Source organism: Tamandua tetradactyla, unplaced genomic scaffold (genome assembly GCF_023851605.1).
Source record: "Tamandua tetradactyla isolate mTamTet1 unplaced genomic scaffold, mTamTet1.pri scaffold_167_ctg1, whole genome shotgun sequence".
In the NCBI taxonomy this organism is placed as follows: Eukaryota; Metazoa; Chordata; class Mammalia; order Pilosa; family Myrmecophagidae; genus Tamandua; species Tamandua tetradactyla.
This window is the reverse complement of record NW_027518283.1, coordinates 63,684-88,677: the sequence shown is the minus strand read 5'-3', so window position 1 is coordinate 88,677 and position 24,994 is coordinate 63,684. Positions and strand designations below refer to the sequence as shown.

General features: G+C 34.6%; 2 pseudogenes; both read left to right on the top strand.

Moving 5' to 3' along the window:
- The first annotated feature begins 7,362 nt into the window (after positions 1-7,362).
- LOC143673177 (heterogeneous nuclear ribonucleoprotein Q pseudogene) lies at positions 7,363-9,319 on the top strand (annotated as a pseudogene).
- Positions 9,320-16,944: 7,625 nt separating this feature from the next.
- On the top strand, positions 16,945-17,547 carry LOC143673176 (BBSome-interacting protein 1 pseudogene; annotated as a pseudogene).
- Positions 17,548-24,994: the final 7,447 nt, after the last annotated feature.

Sequence of the window (24,994 nt, the reverse complement as noted above, 5' to 3'; positions counted from 1 at the left end):
AGTTGTGATAGTTGTCATTGTTATTATGTGTACATGTGCTCATAATTTTGTTTGTATCATTTTAGATTTTCACACAGTTAAACAATATAATGGAAAAGAGTTTAAGTTAAAAGAAAACTTATTTAAATTCTGTTACCTTTATTACTGCTCCTCAGAGCAGTAATTTTTGTTCTAACATTTTTCTGGAGATTATTTTCATATTTCAAATGCTCAGCCTTAATTGCTATTTCTTAGTTAACTGCATTCATTACACTTTGACCTAATAATAATGATAAATGAAGAACTAACTAATATCTCCATGGCTTCAGTAAGTCTTCCCCCTTTATGCTAATTGCATCACTATTTTAATACCTTAGCTGGCTATTTTTTACCTTTAAATAAGCTTAAATATGCCTATCTTGCTTTATCACCATAGAACAGTGACTATCATCTCTCCTCTTGAAAATAAGATCCGAATTTTTACCATTCTCCTTCCTCTCCTCTCCAACTTTCCCCTTTCTACATTACTTGTGATGTATGTTCATTTTACCTTTGGTTAACAACATATGTTTGTTTTTAATCATAATTAAATCCTCTGGGCTGAAATTTTTAATCTAAAACTTGAATATCAATACATCATATTTAATAGATATGTCTATATAAATATTACTTACTGCAGATCCAATTACTGAGAATCTGTGTGTGTTTGGCTCTCTGTAATTCTAAAGAGAAATTTCCTGGAAGCAAGGTCAAGTAGATTTTCTTTTTAAATCCCACTAATTGCTCAGCACCAGTTTCATTTATAGTTGATGTTTCTGTGTAGGATTTTTGTTTGGTTTTGTTTATTCCTGGAATCTCCAGTTGCCTTTTTAATTACTTGTTGGAATTTAGATTATACTTCTTCTTTCTCGTGCTCACAAAACTTTGATTTTCAGAATCCATTCTAATCTTCAGAAAGGACATTCCTTTACTTATGACTTTTTTGCTCTAATATTGGCCCCCACTTGCCTTTCAGTCCTGCTGCTTTCCTTATTTTTCTCACAAATGAGCTAAATACACTTATTTCTCATTTACCACACACTTGTCATTCTTGACTTCCAAGTTATTTCCTTTGAGTGGAATTATGGGATGTAAGATTTCTTCATCTTAACAGGTCTATAAATGACTATATTTTTCTCACACTTGATGCATATTGTTTGCTGGGAAGCAGGATTCAAATTAAAAATCATTTTTCTTTAGAACTTTTAAACCATTGCTCCAGTCCTGTAGCATTGATTGGTGCTGGTCTAGAACAGGATCCAATGTCAAGGATGACCAGAGATGAGGAGGGTCTTTTCCAAAACAAGTGTGGAGTTGAAGTGAGTAAACTTCCAGAGAAGGAGAGTAGGGGATAAGCATGCTGGGGATATCTCTAAAGTGATTTAAACAAGGCTTTATCAGTAAGATAGTGCGATTTGAAGTACCCTTTTAACTGTTTATTTTTTTTTCATTTTTACTAAGAAATTTCCAAATATATGTAAGTTGATAGCATAGTGTTATAAATTCTTACATACTCATTACCCAAGCACAGCAATTAACAATATTTATCACAATTGTTTAATCTATTCCTCCTATTGCTTTTTACATTTTTCTGACATATTTTAAACAAATAATGCATCTCTTAATTTCACCTCTACATAATCCCTAGGCATCTCTTTAAAAATATGCATTTCCCACTTAATTGCAATGCCATTTTCATATAGGCTAATTAAATATAATTCCTTGATATCTTCTAATAGTCCATCCAGATTCAAATTTCCCCAGCTATCTTGAAAATGTCTTTGTACAGTTGGTTTGTTCAAATCTTCACCCAAATATGGACTCCACATTTCATTTGATTGACCTGTAGAATACCCCATACTGTAAATATGTGTTTAGCTTTTTCATGGTGTTATTTAAATTATTTTTTGATTTGTGTTTCCTATTAAACTTAAAATGATAAATCTAATAAAATAAACCTAGCTCTTTTAGCTTAAATATATTTTGTTCCTAAAAAAGGTTTTGCAAGGATTTTTTTTTTGGTATTGATGAGTACTTTGGAAAATGGTTAGACAGTCTTAAACATTAAACCTGCAACTACATATGATCTAGCCACTATACTCCCTGGTATTTGCCAAAAATAAATAAAATCACATGCTCATACAAAGACTTGTACACTGATGCTCACAGACACTTTATTTGTAATTGTTATAAAAGGCACAAACAACCCAAATTTACATCAACAGATGAATGGATAAATAAAATTTGGCACATCCATATCACAGAATGCTTCACAGCAAAATTAAAAAGAAATATGCGATTAATTTGTGCAAAAAAATTTTGTCTCACAATAATTATGATGAAATGAGTACATACTGTATAATACCAATTATAAAAAATTCTAGAAAATTAATCCATACTAAGAGAAAGAAGATATTGAACCTGATATTTTTCCCTGATGTTTCTTTTAAAGAAAACTCCAGATTTAGATTGGAGAATTTCCCTAATCTTTTAAGAAAGAAATAATAATACTAAATTTAACACATACTCTTCCAGAGAAAAAAATATACATCTTCTCACAAACCCATTTTCAAAGACAGCATAACTCTGATATCAAAACTTGCTCAGGACATTACAAAAAAGGAAACTTGTGCACTGATCTCTCTAATGACTATAAATGTAAAAATCCAAACCAAATATGAATAATAGAACATAGAAATATGTAAAAACACAACTAAGAGAGGAGGCTTGTTCTAGGATGCAAGACTAGTTGTATATTAAAAATCACTGCACTAAAGTTAAGTGCAATAAAAAACATTTATATTCAAAACTGGAAATGAATATTTAGAGCAGGTCTAATCAAAGTCAATTCAAACTGGAAACAACACAAATGTTCATCAATAAATGAATGGCTGAACTGTGGCATATTTGTACAGTTTAATACTACTAAGTTATAAAAGTGGACAAACTATTGACACATCCAATAACATGAATGAATTCCTATGTGTTATACTAAGTGAATGTAGCCAGTCTCAAAATGTTTTTACTGCCTGATTTCATTCATTTAAGATTCTAGAAAAAGTAAGCTATTGGAACTAAGTTATTGATGGGGACTAGGGGAGGTTTGACTACAAAGAGAACAGTGTAAGAGAATTTTTTGGATTAATGAACAGTTCTGTATTCTGGTTTTGGTGGTGGATATACAAACTTATATAATTCCATAGAACCATACAGCAAAAATGTATATTGCATGGTATGTACTCATAAATTAATAATAATCTTAAAGCTCACAGCAAATTGGGAACTGGAAGAGGTCTTATTTAATCTCATAAAGAGTACAATGAAATACAAAAAATATCATATTGAGAGATGAATTAATGAAAGCTTTCCTTCCAGTGAGACAATGCTGTCTGCTGGTGCTACCTGGTCAAGTGTTGTACTGAAGGTCCTAAACTATACAAAGACTGGAAATGAAGAAATAAAAATATTAATTTTACAGATGACTTGAAAGTGTACATAGAAAATCCAAAAGAAATACCAGCAATAGACTACAGTTAATACATGAATTTAACTTGTATATTCAATAAAAAATTAGAAAGAAGGAAGAGTGCAAAGAAGAGAGAAATGAGATAAATGAAAAAAAATTGATGACTTATAGAGAAAGTTTTGGAGTAGGCTGAACTGTAGTATCAAATAGAAAGGAGAATTCAATCCTTGGTAGATGAGGTATGAAGTTAGAGTGGATAGGAATTTTTGTACTGAGAGACAAATGCAAAAATGAAGGATGGTAATTTTGTTTATGACATATATAGTTTACTTTCAAATCTACTCTTTAAAGCTAAAAATCCTAAGTAAAATGAGCAAAGACATAAAATCAAAACAATTCCTGCTGATATCAGCAAAACTAAAATTTTCAATTCTGAAATCGTTCTTATAACAATTCTACTCTTTAAAGCTCAGAACTAAAAAGAAAGTTAATAAAAAGAAAAAAAGAAGTTTATGATAAATAAAGAAAAGCTATGATCATTTGACAGTTTAGTAGGAAAAATTAAAATGGTTTTTAAATATATAAATTTAGCTCTATGTTTAATCTTTTTTGCTTTAAAATCATAGATGTATGAAAGATGACAGGTTGATAGATGAAGTATTGGCATGATCTCTTTTTATGTTTTGTAATATATTACTTTTATTCAACATCAATTATTGACCATTTAATAAATGCTTGCCAACATTTGCTAGCATAGCAATTTCTTCTTGGATATACACCTGGAAACACAAGTGTGCAATATGTTTAAAAAAATGGTACTCAAATATATGTACAAAATACCTGAAATTCATAACAAAATATCAGAGTTAAAGTCAAGTATTTCAAGTTTTATTTAAACTTATTTTCTTCCTTTCATGTATGAAAGGTTTGAAATCTTGAGGGCAGTGCTGCAATAAAGGGATCTATAAACTACGGACCATAGGACAAATCCAAAGCACTGGATTTGTACATCCTGCAAGCTAGGAATAGCTTTTATATTTTTAAATGGTTAGGAGAAAAAGAAAAAGGTGACTATATTTATTGATGTGAAAAATATTTGAATTCAAATTTAAATAAAATTTTATTGGAGTACAACCACATCACCTTGTTTATATATTGTTTCTAGCTGCCTTCACTCCATAACTGCAGAGTTGAGGAGTTGTGACAGAGACCATTCAACCTGCAGTGTAGCCAATATTTATTATCCAGTCCTTTACAAAAAAAGTTTACCAACCCATGCTTTGGCACATAGCGCACTGGGAGAAGATACCATTGTCATCTGGGCACATGGCTTTAAAAGGAATCAAAGCAGCAGAAATGTTCAAGTATTTTGAATGTCTTATGTAAATATGAAATAAACTTCTATTGAGTCTCTGCCTAGTGGCTGTAAAACACAGCTTCCCATTTAGAGAAGTTGGCAGTATCACACAGGATAACTCAGTAGATAAATGTTTCAGGGGTTTAATGCACACTTTGCATGCTGAATGTGATTCTCATGGCTCTAATGATTTTTGCAAGCTTATTTCAGGGTGGCGCTAATTAACAAATATATATCATGAATGGTTTGCAGCCATTGCCATCTTTGTTATAACACTACACTAACACTGACCTTTCTTTAGGGATCCATGCATCCCCAATTCCATTCAGAAGATCGATGATTAAATTAAACCAATAGGAGTCTCCAGTGGGAGTACTGTTTTGGCAAACAAGAAAGAAATGAAGCTTTTGCCTCTAAGAACCCGAGTTCATCATATAAGATGCCCCTTTTGTGTTATTATTCCACATCAATATTCCAGCTGGGCTCAATAGAAGAGAAAGATGCCCACATTCTACAGAAGTTGCATGCAGAGAACAGGCAAGTAAAAGTGTTAGAGATCTAGGGGTATGGTTTAAACACCTGGGACGAAAAGCATATCCATAGACATCTTAGTTGCAGAAGCCCATAAAATTGTCATTTCTTCCTTAACTTAATCTAGTTACTAGTGGATTTTCTATTTTTGTAAGTAATTTATCCTTGCTAAGAAAGTCAGGTTCTAGATTTGAATTTACTCTTTCAGGATTTTTCTCCTTTTACAATCCTCTCGATGTGGAAATATATATATTCTTTAAATTAATTTTTTAAAATAAATTACTTTTGTTATTCTTGCTTCAAAACTGTTATCTAAGACAGAGCGGTTTATTTCAATAACAGATATAGTTCATATAAATGTTTCTCTTTATTTCTGTCATTTCCCTTTATGATATGGTGCAATATATTTGAACTAGTTCCTAAAATGATTAAGCTTTTGTGCACCTCTAATCAGCTAATCAATATAAAAACATTTAGATAAGTTGACCTATCCATGGGGTTGCATTTAATTTCATCATTGCTTTGTAAGATATATTTTACTATTTGTTGTTATTGTGTATTGTTTTCTAATTTGAGAGTGTATTTCAAGACTATAATACATTGATTAGCAATAAGAAGAGATAAGAGGAGATGTATCACACAAACGGCATCATAATAACATGCTGTCAGCAGCCTGATTTTATAACTTCTATGACTCCTAATAGAAATGTATTTAGACTGTGAGAATATAGCTAAAAGAAAAAGCATAGACACTGCCTATTAGTTAATCAAATTGAAAAAATGTTGAAGACAAATGGAAAAAATCTGGAGCTAATTTAGCAGTGTAGTATGTCCTTTACAGTAATGAACTACTTATCAGGAGAGTTTATGGGAACCCATGCTTCTCATAGAAAACATGATAAAAAGCTTGAATCCATTGATTTTTTTTTTTAGAGTACTAATGACCATTATTTTGCTGATTCTGGTCAAGGAAGGAATAACATGTTGCAAATGATTAATCAATGTCAGCTTTGCTATGTATATTTGGAAATTTATCATCTAGAAATATGTATAGAGAATAATTGGAAACCTATTTCTCCTATACTTAAGCAATATCAGAAAATTCAATAATGTATCATTTATTGTAGTTTTAAACCCCAGAAAGTTTACAGCATGTACAATATAGAAAAATAATAACATGATTTGAATGTATGGACTATTTTGGTGGCTTAATCACCATTAAATTCTGTGGTCCATTTTCAAATTACTTCTCTGACAGACTGCAATTTGAAACTCAGAACAGAGTAAATTATTTCCGAAATTCATTTACTTAAAATATATACTCACAAACCCTGCTACTGAAGGAGAATGGAAATAATAAGTAGAGAGTGAGTTCTAGCTATACTCACTAAAAGAAATACCTAAGTACATCTTAATTTTTTTGTACTACACAAACCAGGATATACACAACAAAAGCAAATATCAAAAAGTGACTTTCTATTTATAAACGTAGGAAAATCAATTCAAATATTGTTAAAACATGGCAATCTGACTTAAGAAAATGCATCCCGTCTCAGGGACTGGGCCGGGAGAACGAGGGAGGGTGCGAGCGAGCCAGCGAGGCGAGGAAAGGCGGCCACTGGTGTCTGAGCGGCGGCGGACTAGAGGGAAAGAAGCAGGGAGGGAAGAAAGGCCGCGAGAAGGCAGACAGAGGCTAGCGGTGGTAATAGGGGGAGAAGGAGGAGCTGGAGGAGGGCAGGGGCTTGCGGGAGGGAGAGAAGCGGACGCGCTCGGGAGGGGAAAGGGGTGCGCGCTCGGAGGCGAGGGGAACCGGATCGGGTTTGCAGCCAGCGGCGTGAGCTTCGGGGCGGTTTACAACAGCTCCACTCGCGCGGGACACTGAGCAGCGAGCACGCGTTTCCCCCAACCCGATCCCTTCGGACAGGATTCCTCCACCGCAGCCCAACGGGAGATCTCTGGAAACAGGGCTACAGAACATGTTAATGGAAATGGAACTGAAGAGCCCATGGATACTACTTCTGCAGTTATCCGTTCAGAAAATTTTCAGACATTGCTTGATGCTGGTTTACCACAGAAAGTCGCTGAAAAACTAGATGAAATTTACGTTGCAGGGCTAGTTGCACATAGTGATTTAGATGAAAGAGCTATTGAAGCTTTCAAAGAATTCAATGAAGACGGTGCATTGGCAGTTCTTCAACAGTTTAAAGACAGTCATCTCTCTCATGTTCAGAACAAAAGTGCCTTTTTATGTGGAGTCATGAAGACTTACAGGCAGAGAGAAAAACAGGGGACCAAAGTAGCAGATTCTAGCAGAGGACCAGATGAGGCAAAACTTAAGGCACTCTTGGAAAGAACAGGCTACACACTTGATGTGACCACTGGACAGAGGAAGTGTGGGGGACCACCTCCAGATTCCGTTTATTCAGGTCAGCAGCCTTCTGTTGGCACGGAGATATTTGTAGGGAAGATCCCATGGGATCTATTTGAAGATGAATTTGTTCCTTTATTTGAAAAAGCTGGACCTATCTGGGATCTCCGTCTGATGATGGATCCACTCACCAGTTTAAATAGAGGTTATGCGTTTGTCACTTTTTGTACAAAAGAAGCAGCGCAGGAGGCTGTTAAATTGTATAATAATCATGAAATTCGTTCTGGAAAACATATTGGTGTCTGCATCTCAGTTGCCAATAATAGGCTGTTTGTGGGCTCTATTCCTAAGAGTAAAACCAAGGAACAGATTCTTGAAGAATTTAGCAAAGTAACAGAGGGGCTTACAGATGTTATTTTATACCACCAACCGGATGACAAGAAAAAAAACAGAGGCTTTTGTTTCCTTGAATATGAAGATCACAAAACAGCTGCACAGGCAAGACGTAGGTTAATGAGCAGTAAAGTCAAAGTATGGGGAAATGTTGGAACTGTTGAATGGGCTGACCCTATAGAAGATCCTGATCCTGAGGTTATGGCAAAGGTGAAAGTGTTGTTTGTACGCAACCTTGCCAATACTGTAACAGAAGAGATTTTAGAAAAAGCATTTAGTCAGTTTGGGAAACTGGAGCGCGTGAACAAACTAAAAGATTATGCTTTCATTCATTTTGATGAACAAGATGGTGCTGTCAAGGCTATGGAAGAAATGAATGGTAAAGACTTGGAGGGAGAAAATATTGAAATTGTTTTTGCAAAGCTGCCAGGTCAGAAAAGGAAAGAAAGAAAAGCTCAAAGGCAAGCAGCAAAGAATCAAATGTATGATGATTACTACTATTATGCTCCACCTCATATGCCCCTCCAACAAGAGGTCGAGGGCGTGGGGGTAGAGGTGGTTATGGATATCCTCCAGATTATTATGGATATGAAGATTATTATGATTATTATGGCTATGATTACCATAACTATCATGGTGGATATGAAGATCCATACTACGGTTATGAAGATTTTAGAGCTGGAGCTAGAGGAAGGGGTGGTAGAGGAGCAAGGGGTGCTGCTCCATCCAGAGGTCATGGGGCTGCTCCTCCCCGTGGTAGAGCCGGTTATTCACAGAGAGGAGGTCCTGGATCAGCAAGAGGCGTCGTGGCAGAGGAGGTGCCCAACAACAAAGAGGCCGCGGGCAGGGAAAAGGGGTCGAGGCCGGTCCTGACCTGTTACAATGAAGACTGACTTGCTATGTGGGATTACACCAGAAGCTTGCAGTGGAGTAATGGTAAGGAAATCAAGCAACCTTAAATATCACGGCTGTATAGGAGCATATTCTATTGCAGAAGACCTTCCTATGAAGATCATGGAATCAAATACGGGACATTGAACTAATACTTGGACTTTCGTATGAATTTCTTTAACAATTTTCTCTGCAGTGCAAGTTATTAAACTAAAGCTACTCTATTTTCCAAATGTGTTCCAACAGAAATCCTTCATAACTTCTAGCATGGTATCTTAATAAAGAATAAAGTTCTTCTCTCTAAAAAAAAAAAAAGAAAAAAAGAAAAGAAAATGCATCCCATATATGGCATTGTCAGGGATGGCCAAAAGTATATGACAAATAGGAATAGAACAAAACTCGAATGGAATAAATAATGGCATACGTGTTTATACAAAAACAAGAAGTAGGAAAAGAGGGATTAGAGGAATTATCCTATATAATGGATATTTTTCAAAGACCAAATAAAGGCTTGGGCAACCGAAACGATCTAGCATTTTTTTTAAAGGATTGCCTAGGGGTTGAAAGTGGGTAACTTTTGGGGAACCTCAGGGCTGAGGAAATAGTGGAAAGCAGCCAGCTACAGGAAGTAATGCCATTTCACAGTAAATGCAATTGGGTCCACAATTGGAGAGAAAGAACCCTCATCATGGATTGACTCATGTCCCCCACAAATACATGGTCAAGTTCTAACCCCTGGGCCTGTGGATGTGAACCCATATATAAATATGAACTTTGAAGATGCTGTTAAGGTGAGGCCAACGTGTATCAGGGTGGACCTTAATCCAATACCACAGAAGTTCTTATAAAATCCAGTATGGCTGGAGTTCCATAAACAAATGAAATTTGGACTCAGGAGTAATAGGAAGCAGCAAGAGACAGATGGCCAAAGCACAGAAGCAGAAAATGAGTTATGGATTGCCAGCAAGCCACCACCAGAATGTCACAGACTTCAGAGAAAGCATAATGCTGCCAACACCTTGATTTTGGACTTTTAGCTTCCAAAGTTGCGGGGGGGAAATGAATTCCTGTTTTGTAAACCAACTAGTCCATGGTAATTTGTTACAGCCACGCTAACAAACTAACACCATAAAAAATATCTGTCAATTGCACATTTGCCATGAGAGGGTAATCACACCAAAAAAATCCTTCTACCACTCAGGTAAGAGCTAAGCATCAAATTATTTCTCCTCTGTCTCCCAGTCCCATCCCCTTTTACAGAAGGAAAAAAATATTAGGTGTAGAGTAGAAGAGGAGGACACAGACAGGAAAAAGAAATCCTCTCATAACTGCACGCTTTAGGATCTGAGATGAGGTTGAGTTGGCATTGGGAAGACACTATAAACTGAATTTAAAGAAAAAGTTTTAATATTAAACTGAAAGAGATCATTTAATTACTGAAATAAGTTTCTACTTGGAATTGACATGGACAAAAATAAAACTATGAGAACTCAAAATTTCATCCAGGGGCTCAAAAGGGAAAAAAATGTCTAGATCAAAGGTTTGAAAGGCTTATGGGAAATAATATCACTGTCTGCTTGTTTTCAAGAAGGCCAACTTATTCACATGATAATGATTACAGTGTCATGTGAGAGCTGGGACCCCAGGGGACCATATGGAAATGACAAAGGAGAGAAAGCAATTAGAAGAGCAATGAGTGTACACTGACAACACATTATGATAATGTCCCAACTTGAATAGGGACAGTCTTCAATATGAGTTCAAGTTATGTCTCCTTCATGAAGAGAGGCAAGCTGAAAAATCTTTGCCACATAAGTGCTTATCCTGTTGACTATTTAGCTAATCTTTTCCTGTAATGTTGTTTGCTTTCAGAGATCTAAGGAAATCACTTACATACTGCCATAGGAATCTATTCACTATTAGCCACTGGGACACCCAATAATATCCTATGTACAATATTTATTTTTCTGATTGATTCTGTCTTGACTTTTTTTCTCTCAAGAAGTCTGCTTAGGCTCCTTAATTTTACTTGATGAATGTGGGCATTTGGTTATTACTCCTTTTCTTTTTTATAAAAGAATATGCTGACATACCGGGAAAGATAAATAAATAAACCATCAAATAAGCAAACAGATCACTAAAACTTTTTATCAACTCTGTGGTTGATAATTATTTCTTTTGTGAAGATGCCTGAAAGAGAGAATAAATACTCCTAAATTAAAAGATGTGGGAGGGTCCCTTTCTCCTATTTGTTTATTATAATTACTTATTAATCACTTATTTTGTGCTTAGCATAGGGGTGCAAGTGTAGTGAATTAAGCAGACAGAACCCCTTCATGAGTGACACTTTACAGGAGGGGAGATAAATAATTAGTTAGAAAAAAATATGCACAACTCTGATATGTGCTACAAGTGTAACATAAATGTGTTAAAAGATCTGCATAGTGGCCAAGATAGAATCCCAGAGAGTAACCTCTGAGGAATAGCTATTTCAAATGAAACCTGAAGTATATGTAAAAGTTTTCAAGGTGAGGAAACAAACAAACAAAAAACCAGGAGTATTCTGAGTTAATTGCCTGTGTGAAAGCCCTTAGGAAAAAAGAAACAAGGAGCTTTAGAAAAGTAGGGGGGATTATTGGATTATTGCACATGAAGCAAGGATGCAAGGGGAGAAAGTAAAAAGTAAGAAAGTGCCAAATCATTTAGGGTTTCACAAGTCAAGGTAAAGATTCTGAAAATTTATGCTAATAGCAGTGGATGAAACCATTGAAGAGTTTTAAACTGATGGGTAAAATAATCAAACACTATCACAGTTACTGATTTTACCTTTTAAAATATTCTCTGTTCCTATGTGTACTACACTCAGTTCTAAGGGTTACTAAATAATCTTTTATGTGGTATGAATATATGGCTTGAATATTTACATAATTCTAATTTTTTTAAATATTACTAAATTATGTTGTATTTTAAACCTTGCTAATGATGCTTGAGATCGTTTAGATTATACTTTTATTTTCTATGACTGTATCATCCAATACCTATGAATTTCTGTAGGATAACTATTCTGGATGAACCACAATTCTAGTTTGCCCTGACCCTTCCTGGATTCAATCCTGAAAGTACCACATTCCAGGAAACTCTCTGAGCCGGGCAAACTAAGATGGTGGGTCACCATTTTTATCTGATACAATTAGCAAATAGAATGGAATAAAAGAGAGTCTAGAACCCTAGTAATTTCCTAGAGAAACAGAATCTATCATTTTTACCTCATTATGCACTTTAAAATGTGTGGAAAGACCTAATCTTAATGCAACTATTGATTTAACCCAATAGCTGCTCATTTACAGCCCATCGTATATGAATTTCTAGGCCAGGTTCTGGAGTATAGAAATAAATAGGGACATTGCCTTCTCTACTTAGAAAAGAAAAGCAAGAATAATAATTGCCCGATTAGGTTCTTATGACGGAAAAACACGAGACTTAAATGTAAAGTTGTGAAAGTTCAGTAGAAAAAGCAATGAAATTAAGAACCAGGTTGAGGAGCACACAAAGAAGACATTTGCACGGTGTGTGAATTTGAAGTTGTTATGTACTCCAGAAAAGGCCATGTTCTTTTAATCCGCTCTTGTGGGCGCAGACCTAGTGTAGGTGCGATGTTTTGGTTAGGTTATTTCAATTGAGATGTGGTCCATTCCATTTAAAGTGGGTCTTAATCCTTTTTCTGGAGTCCTCTATGAGAGGATGAAAGCCAGAAAAAACCCAGAGAGCTGGAAGAAGCCCCAGAGAAGCTGAGAGACAAGGGCTTACCCAGAGAAGCTGAGAGACAAGGACTTACCCAGAGAAGCTGAGAGACAAGGACTTACCCAGACAAGGTGAGAGACAAGGGCTTACCCAGAGAAGCTGAGAGACAAGGGCTTACCCAGAGAAGCTGAGAGACAAGGGCTTACCCAGAGAAGCTGAGAGACAAGGGCTTACCCAGAGAAGCTGAGAGACAAGGGCTTACCCAGAGAAGCTGAGAGACAAGGGCTTACCCAGAGAAGCTGAGAGACAAGGGCTTACCCAGAGAAGCTGAGAGACAAGGGCTTACCCAGAGAAGCTGAGAGAGCTACTGAAGCCAGAGAACCCAGGAGAGAAAGACAAGCAGATGTAAGGCCATGTGTCTTCCCATGTGGAGAAGCATCTCAGACACCAGCAGCCTTTCTTTAGAGAAGGTATCCTCCCTTGATTTCTTAATTTGGATGTTTTCATGGCCTTAGAATTCTAACTTGTAAGCTAATAAATCCACATTGTTAAATGCGTGTCCACTTCTGGTATATTGCATTCTAGCAGTTTTAGCAAACCAAAAACACATGGAAAATACAGCGAGTTAGAGAAAAATGACATTACCATTAGGCAGTACATACATGTTAAGCCTTTATGGCAATGAGGTATAAAAGGTGAAAGATATAATAAGTTCCATGGAGAAATATTTATTAGTCACAAGAAAAATAAGAATACTAAAAATTAACATTTATTGAACTCTTTTTTTGTGCCAGGAACTGTATTCTGTGCTTTACCTGAATAATCCCAATTTATCTTCACAACACCCTTCTGTGACAATTGCGTTCCTTACAGGAACCAGTGTAGGCATAGAAACAGATGGCCTAATCTCTTAATTTGTATCCCTATTGGTTATACATAAACACACAGTAGTTGGAATATGAATTAATTTTAATATTTAAATATATCATTAAATCATTTCAAAATGCAGTTATTATGGATTCATGTCAACACAGTTTGTATGAAGTGACTGATTGTGATAGTTTCAAATTTAAGTAGAAGCCTTGCTGTACATGAACTTATTTTTAGGCAGAAAAGCTGTTAACATAATTTCTGCCATAAAAATCTTCAGACATTCTCTGTCATGTATAAGTTATGTAGATTTGCCTGTAATGCACAACCAAATCACATGGGCTTAGAAGACATGTGGCAGAATGCAGTACCACAAAGCTCAATCTCAAGCCACATTCTCTGTGATTGAACATATGCATACACTGGACCAGAAAGGGGACTGTCAGCCTCATCTTATCCACAAACACAGTTTGAGTTTGAAAGAAGCTTAAAGCATTCACATAAAATAAAATTAAAATAAAAAATTAATTCTAATTTGAGATAAAACCAGAACACATATAAATTGAAAATTATGGAAGTTATGAATTAGTTGAAAAAAGTTCACTGAATAAAATGTTTCATCTATATTACTGATGCTTGAAAGTAAAAAAGAGAACATTGAGACTAATATGTAAAATTATTTGGGTGATACATGAAAGCAGCAAATATTCTGAAAACAAGAGAGAGAAGGTTCACATTGGAAATTTTTTATTAAATAAAGTAATATTTAAAATAAAGATGGAAAACCACCTAATCTTTGAAATGTAAATTTATGTTAATTACTTTTATCATATTTACAATCCATTTATTTTTTAAATGGGCATTCAGTGCTGTAACATATGAAAAGCACTCTACACACTTAATACCAACAGATGTATTCATTTATATTGTGGTCTATCATCCATTGATATTTCTTTTCTTTAGAAAATATCTCATTGTACTAGAAAAACCAGAAGTTGGCCAGATATTTTGATCCAGAGACTGAAAAGTCCTTTTCTCTTGAGATCCATGCTGCCTAATTAGTCAATAACACCATCTAACAGTGAGTACTGCAAAGTTCAGACATAAAGCCCTGGAAATGTAATCATGGCGTAAGGGCAGACTTTGCACATTAATTTGGTAGTATAAAAACTTAACATGTAATAAATAACTCAGAAAAACACTCTAATGCTAACTTCACAAATAAAATCTTTCAAAACCTCCCCCAGAGACAAGTTCCGTAATGACTATGTTCTACAGTCTGGAAAATTGTGACCCTCTCTGTTCCTTTAAAGGTAAATGATTGACAATTTTAAATGCAAATTAAGTGTTAATAATCATGGAAGGGAAGGTCTCAGCTCAAAGCCCATTGGATACAGATCTCCAGGTTATAAATAAATTTATTAATCACAGGTTTAGTTTGGATTTATCTCTCACATATATACATGCATACTATGAAAACATGTAGATACCCATATTCTGTAGATATGAAAATCAATTCAGTGATTTTCACTGCACTGACTTTCTCTTTTTATAATTCTTTTTTAAGAAGTCAGCAAAATGTGTCAGATTTCTGTCCTTACTGAACTGTGCTTCTCTGTACAATTTGTCAATCTAATTCATTAATGTAGTATGGAGCCAGGAAATGTATGGTCTTGATGATGGTGATTGAGGGATGCTATGCTTGTTAAGCTTTAAGCAAGATTGCCAGAGGTCCTGGTTGCAGGGACTAGCATTATTCTTTCTTGTTCTGTCATTCACTTGGTAAATTGCTCATTCTCTTCCTTTCTTTTCATTGATCCATTTGCATCAAATATCAGTTTGCTATCCTAACCATGATTCATAATAACATCACAACTTCTTGGTAGAAAATTTTATCATGTTCAGTCTTACATCTAAAAATCAAGGTTACCTGTACAAAATAGTCTTCCCATAAGATTTAGCTAATCCTTGGTCTCCTAAGTGTCAGTGTAAAGATGATCTCAAGGCAAGAAATTCCTGGAACTCTCCAATTCAAATTGCATGATTTTGTCATTATTAATCATAGTACCTTATGTAATTTTCTTCACACTTTGTGATTAATTTTACACATTTACTTCATTTGTTGTCTGTCTCTCCTCTAGAATATAATCTGCATGGGGAAGTAGGTCTTTGTCTAATATTTTCATTACTGAATTTCCAAAATGTAGAACTTTACTTGAAAAGTATTAGGAATTATTTTGATATACGAATGAAAACATGTAAATATCACTTTTTTGTTTAGGGTGTGAGTGAGGCAAAGTATTCCAAAACAATTCTATAAAATTCAGAAGTGACTACATATATGTCAGAATTGGCTAATGCACGACTAATTTTCTTAATGCCAAGGGCCTGACCTCCTCTTTGTATTCTGCACAGAATAGATTTTATAAAGTTAAAAATAATAGTGCTTCAAAATACATTTTAAAGAGTTAAAATATTTTGGTTATAAATTGTCATATTATATTAAATGCCATTCAAATAAAAAATATATAAGAATCCATAGGGCCAACATATAAACGTTGGACAAGTTACATACTGCACAACAACATTTGTAAGGCGTTGCCATTCACATAACTAAGATTTTAGATTTAATGTTTATTACAACACATTTCCAGACAAAGTAAAATCCCTTGTCATGCAAAAATATTTATTATATTATCTGACAATAGTCTTCTAACACATTGGGCTAAACCCATTTCCACAAAGGTTACCAGATGAACTGGGGCAATCATGGAGATCTAGAGCAGGACTCTTGGTGCATGAGAAAATTCACTAATTCTTTGAACTCATTATTAAATATATTCAAAATAATCAGGTAATGCTCTGATTAATATATATCTATTTAATTATACAGTTTCTACTATCATTAGATGAAGAGTGAACTCCTAAAATCAAGTTCATTTTCAATAACTTTGACCCAATGTGAAAACCTGGCCCAGGTTGCCACGTAATTTATATAGAGGACTGGAACCCCAGGTTCTTTATTTTTCCCTTTTAAAATAATTTTCATTATATCAGTAAATTGGCATAAAGATATTCTCCAATACATGCATAGAAAAACAAAGAAAGTTAGACGGCAGAAGGAAAGGTGAATGAAATAGTGCCCAGAGAGGAGCACATGGGCAGAGAGAGAGAGAGAGTTGAGTCCATAGATGCTTTGCCTTGGGAATGGCTGGGATTTCCAATTGCAATCCTTCAAGTGTAGAGTTTCTTCCAACCCTTAAGTTCATGTATACATTCAATAAATCATTCTTCTCAAGGGGTGCCCATTCTCGACCAAGGTAGGAAGGAACTGTATCCAATACTCCAAACTCACTGTATTCAACAATTCAGATATGGCAGAAGTGAAGTCAGTGTTCCGGGAAGTTCTTCCAAAACAAGGACAGTTGTCTGTGGAAGATGTAACCACGATGGTGCTGTGTAAACCCAAACTTTTACCCTTGAAATCTCTGACTCTGGAAAAACTGGAGAAAATGCAGCAAGCTGCACAGGATACAATTCGCCAACAAGAAATGGCAGAGAAGGAATCACAGCAAAGAACCGACTGAATGATGATTTGGCACTTCCACGAGCACCCCACCAACTATTTAATAACTAGAAAATAATATGCTGAAAATAGTGTTTGTTGATAAAACCAATAGTATTCATATAAATGAAACAAAATACCCAAGACTGATGAAACCTATATTATGAATTTTAAAATGTTGGTTGCTGTTGAACACAAAGCTTTAAACTAAATTTTACAGTTTGTTTACCCAAGTGTTTAGAACTGCAAATTTTTATTCAACATTCCTATTGCTGTCAAGTTTTATGGATAACATTCTTAGGCACTAAGTATCGAAATGCAACTTTCTGTTTACAGAGAATCAACTACACCTCTTATTAAAAACCTACATTTGAAGATACATTCTAATCATGAATAAGGTGTTCATGTTGGGCTTTTATGTTACCTAATGTAATATTTTACTAATTTTATGCATCCTATCATGTTTAAAGCTAACTTGCCTGACTGATCCTAATCAATGACAAAACTGTTTTCTTACACAAATTCGATTTTTAAAAAACCCTTATCTATTCCATATAGTCACCTATATTCTTAGTTTGATTAATTTTTTTAATTATATGGCTATCTTTACCTTCCAGGTATCAAACAATTAAAAACCTGAAAATGATTATTATAATTATCTATATAAAACACAGTAATGTGAACTTTAAAGAACTCGTGAAAAATATTTGAAGTTAAGTTCAGCCTTTTAGCTCTAAAAGACTATACTTAAACCTATAATAGGTATATTTCTAAGCATACCTCTGTAAATTCTGACTATAATTCTAGATTGGTTTGCAGTAGTCAATAATAGACTATTTAAATTTTCACACAGGCCTTGAGGCCTTGCTGAATAATTAGGCTCTACAAAAGATAGATTAGAAATGTGATCATTCTTTAGATCACTGTTATTTATTCATAGCTAGTATTATTGTCTCAGACACTGGTAATGTAAAAAGTCGAGTATTTGAAGAATAATTTTTATAACACTAACATTCAGTAATGGACTTTAAGAATAATGAAAGATATTACACAAATTTTAGAAACTTCATTAAGCTCTAGATATGATCAGTATACACGAGACTTAAATATGCATGTGTTTTTCCCTAATATAATATTAAAATAATTTATTTACTACTGTATTTTTTATTTAAATGCTTATTCACTAGATTCAAATGTGAGTCTTTATATGATTTAAAATTTTCTGTGTAAAATAAATTTTAAGTTTTTAAAAAGACCTAAAATAAATGTACTTCCAATAAAGAATCAACACTGCTTCACACACAAAAAAAATCATTCTTTTACTCTCTTGAAATTAATGAAGTTACATTTCTATTATTTGTAATCAAAGAAAGACTAACACTGTCTTCATTATGTGCTGAGTATTTGATTTGCTCCAAACAGTTTAAATTTTCTCTGAAATGTCATGCACATGGAAAACAAAAAATATGTATCATGAAGATTTATGAGTTATATGTAATTTAATGCAGACGTTCAATATGTAGTATCTAGCAATAAACCAATGCATTATTTTACTTATGATTTTAAAATTTCTTGCCTGTTTTCCTCATCTCTTATGGTTAAAAAAGTTCTGGGGGAAGAAGGAGGAAGTTAGTAAATTTACATATTGTTCAAACCACATACTCTGAATTTTTGTACTATTTTCATAATTGGCAACTGCATACACTGACAGGTAGAATTTTAAGATAGAGGGACGCTTATCTACCGAAGTTCAATGAAAATTATGATAAAATTTTTATGAAGATGAATTTTCAGATTTATTGAGCAGTTAATCTAGGCATTATCTAAGATAGTCTGAAAACGAATAGCTTAGGTTTAACAGAAAGAGATTTTAGTCAGGGCATTTCATTGTCCATATAATTCCCATATGGAAATATGTTCAAAGAACCTAACATAGTGTTCAGCTCATCATATGCACTTGTCATATATTAATTCTGTTGGATTCTACCACCACTACCCTTTATAATTTAGATAATAATTAGTTCTGTGACTTTTCTTGATTCAATCAGACCATATGTCATGAAATGTTCAAAGAAAGCAATAAGCTAGGACAAATGAGGTAATAGTAGTGAATAAGAAAAGCAGGCTCTGGAATGGCTCAGAAGTAAAACAGAGCAACAAATCTCTTAGTCCAGGGACAAGAACTGGAAAAACTCTTAAAGTTTTGTTACCAAAGCAAGGTAGATACTTCTTTCTAGTCTAAGATAGGATTTAAGGTAAAAAATATCAAAAATAAGTATTAATTTATACTGTATTTTTGAAAAATTAGACTAGCCAAATCAACAGTGATTGTATAATCACTCTTTAGGAAGAGATTGTGAGGTAGGTAGTACAAAAGATTCCATGAATTACAGGTAGGTATCCCTTAAATCTTTCAATTCCTCAATAACTATACTGTTACTCTAACTGGAAATATGGCTGTTACTAAATATGGGAATTAATAATAGTTCTCATACATAGAACTTCAGCATCAGTTGTTCAGTTCTCTTCAAAGGTACTTCTGTAATATAATAACTGAAGTATTTATACAAAAGATGTATGAGAATATGACATAATTTAAGACTGGAATAAGTCCAAAATTATATTCCCTTCCTATCTCTCCTCCCACTTTGTAAAACTCAATGTTTAATTATTCATTTTTAAAAATAGGTAAATATTGAAATGTTGATCATTCCTTGTGACTGTAAAAAGAAATTACGAGATATAATGTCTGTTTTATTTACTCATGCATCTCTAGCACCTAGAACTATGTCTGAGACATCATGTCACTCAATAAATATTTTATGACTGAACAAATAACATTAACTAGATCGTAAGACCCAGATTTTTTTAAAAGTTTAAATAATCTTTTAGAGTTGTAAAGATTTCAGCTTTGAAGGTAAAATGTCATGTAACGGCACAGTAGTGAAAGTGAACTTACTCTATTTGATGAGTGTTAATCTAGTGGCATACGCTGGCCACATTACTTTATAACACAACAATTAACCAAGTAAAATTTTATAATTGTTAAAGTGAATTGGAAACTTTTAATAGTACTGAAAACCAATGGATGGTATGATAGGACAAAGCAGTACAAGAGCTGAAGGAGTCATTGTGTAATATTTAACTACAACTGTTACAACTTTTGAGGTAATTAGCAAGGTCCTTACTAAAACTGCTACAAAACAAAGATGAATACTGCAATCAGAGGCCAAAAAGTAAAAACTACCATTGATAAAGTACTTCATTTTAGAATATAGATAGGTCTGGGAAATGTAAATTACCCAGGGTAAGACAAAATCAAAATATTTTATTGCAAACAAATTCTGATTATATATATTCACCTCATCTTTTCCATTCTGTTAGATATGAAATAAATAGGAATGCACCTTCACCTCTGCTAAACAAGATCAACAAATATGTCGATATAAATATTTTGAAATGTATCAATGCCTTCATGACAAATAATGATATGGAGTAGAAATAACGTAATAGGATAAGATGGCCCAATAACAACCATTTCACCTAGAGAAGCTGTTGCTTTTGATGCAAAATCTAGTCATGGCCATGGCATTTGATTCCAGAGATATATAAGAAGTGTTAAGAGACATACTTAACATAAAGCTGGGGAAATTTTAAATTATGGTAGGGATTTCAATGAATTCTAGATTTTTTTTTCTGATATTGTCCAAGTAATGAGCATTGACTATTAAATGTTACTGTTTCAAACTGAAATTTATTGGCTGCATTATGGGAAAAGTTCTGAGTATTCAACTAAGTTTTTAAGAATCTTATTTTGGAGGGATGAAAATTTCTAACTACAAGGAACTCTATGTCACACACAATGGATTTACACATTACCAACTTTCTCTGATTTATTGTGATGTTTTTGAAAATGATTGCATCTCGGTTTGGATCCTGTTTCTGTCTTTCACAAATAAGCACTGGAGTTTCTTACTGATGTTGAACAGAATCTTCATCTTAAACTGAAAAAATATTAGCCAGATATTTCTGTGGTTCTGATTTTTTTTTAGAGTTCTTCTCTCCTCAATAAGGAACTTATATTTGTGATTTGTTAAAATGGAAATAATTGTATTTCATTATATTTAATAAAATGTGATTTTCATTAAGTATTTTGAAATATATTAAGATTACATTGTATTGCAAGTAAAAACAACACTCAAAATAAATGTGCTTTGAGAAAAATGCAATTTTATTTCTCAAATACGAGTCCATAGGTATAAGATCAAAGATTATAAGAGCATTCTCTTGCCAGCAAACTTCATAATTTCCTGGATATAAAGAGATTAGGGGAAAAAAAGAACCAGGGTGATTGTGAGGTTTAGCTTGAATAAATGGATGGACTGAATATGGTAAGTGAAAAGGGAAAGTTAATGGTTTGACATTTAGATATGATGTGGTACAGATAAAAATATAGAGAATTTTAAATTTTGATCTGGATATTGTAAGAAAATTTTTGTCTTGAATGCTATATTTGAGAGTCATCTATTGAACAAGGAAGTTTGGTCTGCTTTTGTTTGTTTTTCAGATAATTGATTCAATTGTGTATCTTGCAGTTTATGTCTGGGTTGTCTCAAAATTAATGATAGAAAAAGCCATGGCAGAAGAAAGAATCTTAATATTAGGGCAACCACCAGAGTGACAAATATGATTCTGGCAAGGATCTCCTATGATGTAATTTGTAGAAAGTAATGCAGATAAAAATGTGTTATCAAGGGTGGGGTATTTAAGAAGGAAAGTAATATTTTCATTGATGGTCCTGGTAAATCAGAGATGTCCTCAAAACTTCCCAGTGGTGAATGGAAGCAGGGCCATAGTCAGAAGAAAAGCTGTTATGGGGGATGGGGAGGAAAGAGTATAGAAGAGGAAATTCAAATGACCAAAAAAGAACTATATAAGCAAAATAATAATTAATGAGAAGAATAGTAACCACATGGTCCATGGGATAGGAAGAGAAGAAGAGTCTGATGATATGGAGCCAAATTAGGAACTTATCAAAGAAGTAGGGAAATTGTATTGATACATCTGAACCAATAACCTAAGTGAGTGTATAGGGGCACAGAAAAGGATGTTCTTCCCTGAGGGCTATTGAAACTGCACTGAATTATTGACTAAGGGTGAGTTCTGGTGAGAAAATGTCAGGCAAGGAAAAGAAAATGAGGGATGGCAGGTCCTATGGGCCTGCAGCATCTGCTCAGATCTCATGTTTATGGTGGCTGTTGGCCACCAAGAGACTCAACCTTGGTATCTGCTTTGTGCAGCTTTCAGGACTACTCAGGCTGTTGTCCATGGTGCTGAAGTGTCAATGTCAATTTTTGGTCAGCTTGCTCTCACCGTTGAACACCGTTTTCTCTTTTTTCGATGTCAGGCAAAGTAAGAGTGTTTTTCTGCAAATATTTAAAACACAAAGGAATTCACTGAATTTATCCTGAATCTAATAAATAATATGTGATTCCACCTCATTTCTTAACTTGCTTTACTTTTAGAAAGATATGATTAAGTTTCTGCTTCATTCCCTCCTTCTATTTAGTGAAATATCTATCTACATTATCTATCCCAATGAGCAACAATATTTAAGAAGAAAACAGACTTTTGATTAATAATTATATCTCTAAGTATTTTCAAAGCAATATGAAAGTGATCCAATTCATAGATTTATTCACATAAACTTTATTTGAATATCTAGAAAACAAAAATATTAATAGACCTTGCTTCTTGCCATGGTCAGGTAATCTATTAGTTAGAGTTCTCTATAGAAACAAAATCAACAGGGAACACTCCCAAATATAAAATTTATAAAGTGTCTTACGTGACTGCAGAAAGTCAGAGTCCAAAATCCCCAGGGCAGGCTGTGAAGCTGACGATTCTGATGGAGGGTCTGAACGAACTCCACAGGAGAGGCTCACCAGCCAAAACAGGAAGAGCCTGTCTCTTCTGAATCCTTCTTAAAAGGATTCCAGTGATTAGATTGAGCATTACTCATTGCAGAAGGCACTCCCCTTGGCTGATTACAAATGGAATCAGCTGTGGATGCAACTGACCTGATCATGATCTAATTCTATGAAATGTCCTCACTACCACAGACAGGCCAGCACTTGCCCAACCAGACAAACAGGTACCAAGTTGACACATGAACTTGACCATGACAGGTAACATTGTTCATTTATCAGTATGTGCCAGGCAAAGTGTACCTGTACTCACATGCTCATCCATTTATGCATTCACACATTGATTTGACAGATATTTTGGTGCTTGCTACCTGCAATGCACTCTGCTTGGAGTTAGGTGTAGCATAATGAAACAAACAGGCAGGTTGAAACTTGCAATGAGTTTACTGAACTCATTGGGGAGAGAAAGGAAATAAAAATAGTGATGCAGGTGTATAATTACACACCACAAATAGCATACTAACACAAACTCAGAGGGAGGTATAGAGAACATGATTTAGCTCTGGGTGATTAGAGGGAGCATCCATGAGAAAGTGATATCAGAGCTGAATTCTGAATACTGAGTGAGAATTAACTGAACAAAAATGGGAGTGATAGAAAGCATTTCACACGAAGGAAAGAGACAGTCAAAAATCCCTGGAAAAAAGGAAGAGTGATTAATTCCAGGGATGTAGAGAGCTTGCAGGGGAAGGCTTTGAAATGAGACTGCAGGCAATGTAGGGGCGAGAACTGACTGGGAATTGCAGGCCATGTTAGAGATTTTGTTCTGTATCCTAGGATGGAGAAATGGTAACATCATATCTGCAATTTGAAAATATCATTCTGCCTGCAGTTTGGAGAAGGAAAAACAAATCCAGGGAAATAATTTGAAGGCAACTGTAGTATTTCAACTAAGAGAGGCTTGTAGTTTGGACTAGGGAGAGATTGAGATAGAGGGAGGTGGACTAATTTGACAAATATGTAGGATATAGAGCATGTGTGAAATATGATACTGTTATGAAAACATGCTTGACACTTTTCTATAGCATATGTTGCTTTTCCTTTATATCCATGTTTGGGGGAGGCAAAGGATTATGGGGACTATAGGAAAAATGGATAAGACTAAACTTGCCAGTGAACAGTCACTCAATCCACTTCAGTTTAACATCCCAATTCTCTTTGGGGTTATTACTCAGTCCATATTCAAACACCCAGTAAATGCTATTTCTCTTTTGTTAACATAAGTTCTCTTCCCTCCCAGATGCCATGGGAGGCATATACATAGGCCTGTATACAATCTAGCTAGTGGAAGAAGGGTCTCTATGTACCCTGCTGTTCTTTTAGGTCTGTGCCATGTTGTCCTTTATGTTGTCTGATAAATGGGGTCCTCGGGCTGTACTCTGAAGTGAGGTCTGTTCCATCGCTGGAAAAACAGAATACTTGTCCTCGGTGATTCTGGATTATCCCTAACAGGAGGTGTTTTTCCTCCTGTTAGGGATTGAATTAAGACCCCCAAAGATATGTTGAAGTCCTGATTCTCAATACCTCAGTATTTTAGTTTACCAAGGCTGCCAGAATTCAATACACCATAAATGGACTGGTTTTATAAAGGGGATTTATTAAGTTACGAATGCACAGTACTTTGGAGAAAAGGCAACTTGCTTTCACCTGGGTTTCTCTGTCACATGGGAAGGCACATGGCAACATCAGCTGGCCCTCTCTCCAGGCTTCCAAGTTCAAGTGGCTTTCCTGGGGGAGTCTCTTCTCTGCATCTCCAAATGTCTGGATCTGAGGTCTGAGGTCTTCTCTTCGGACTCCACCATTTAAG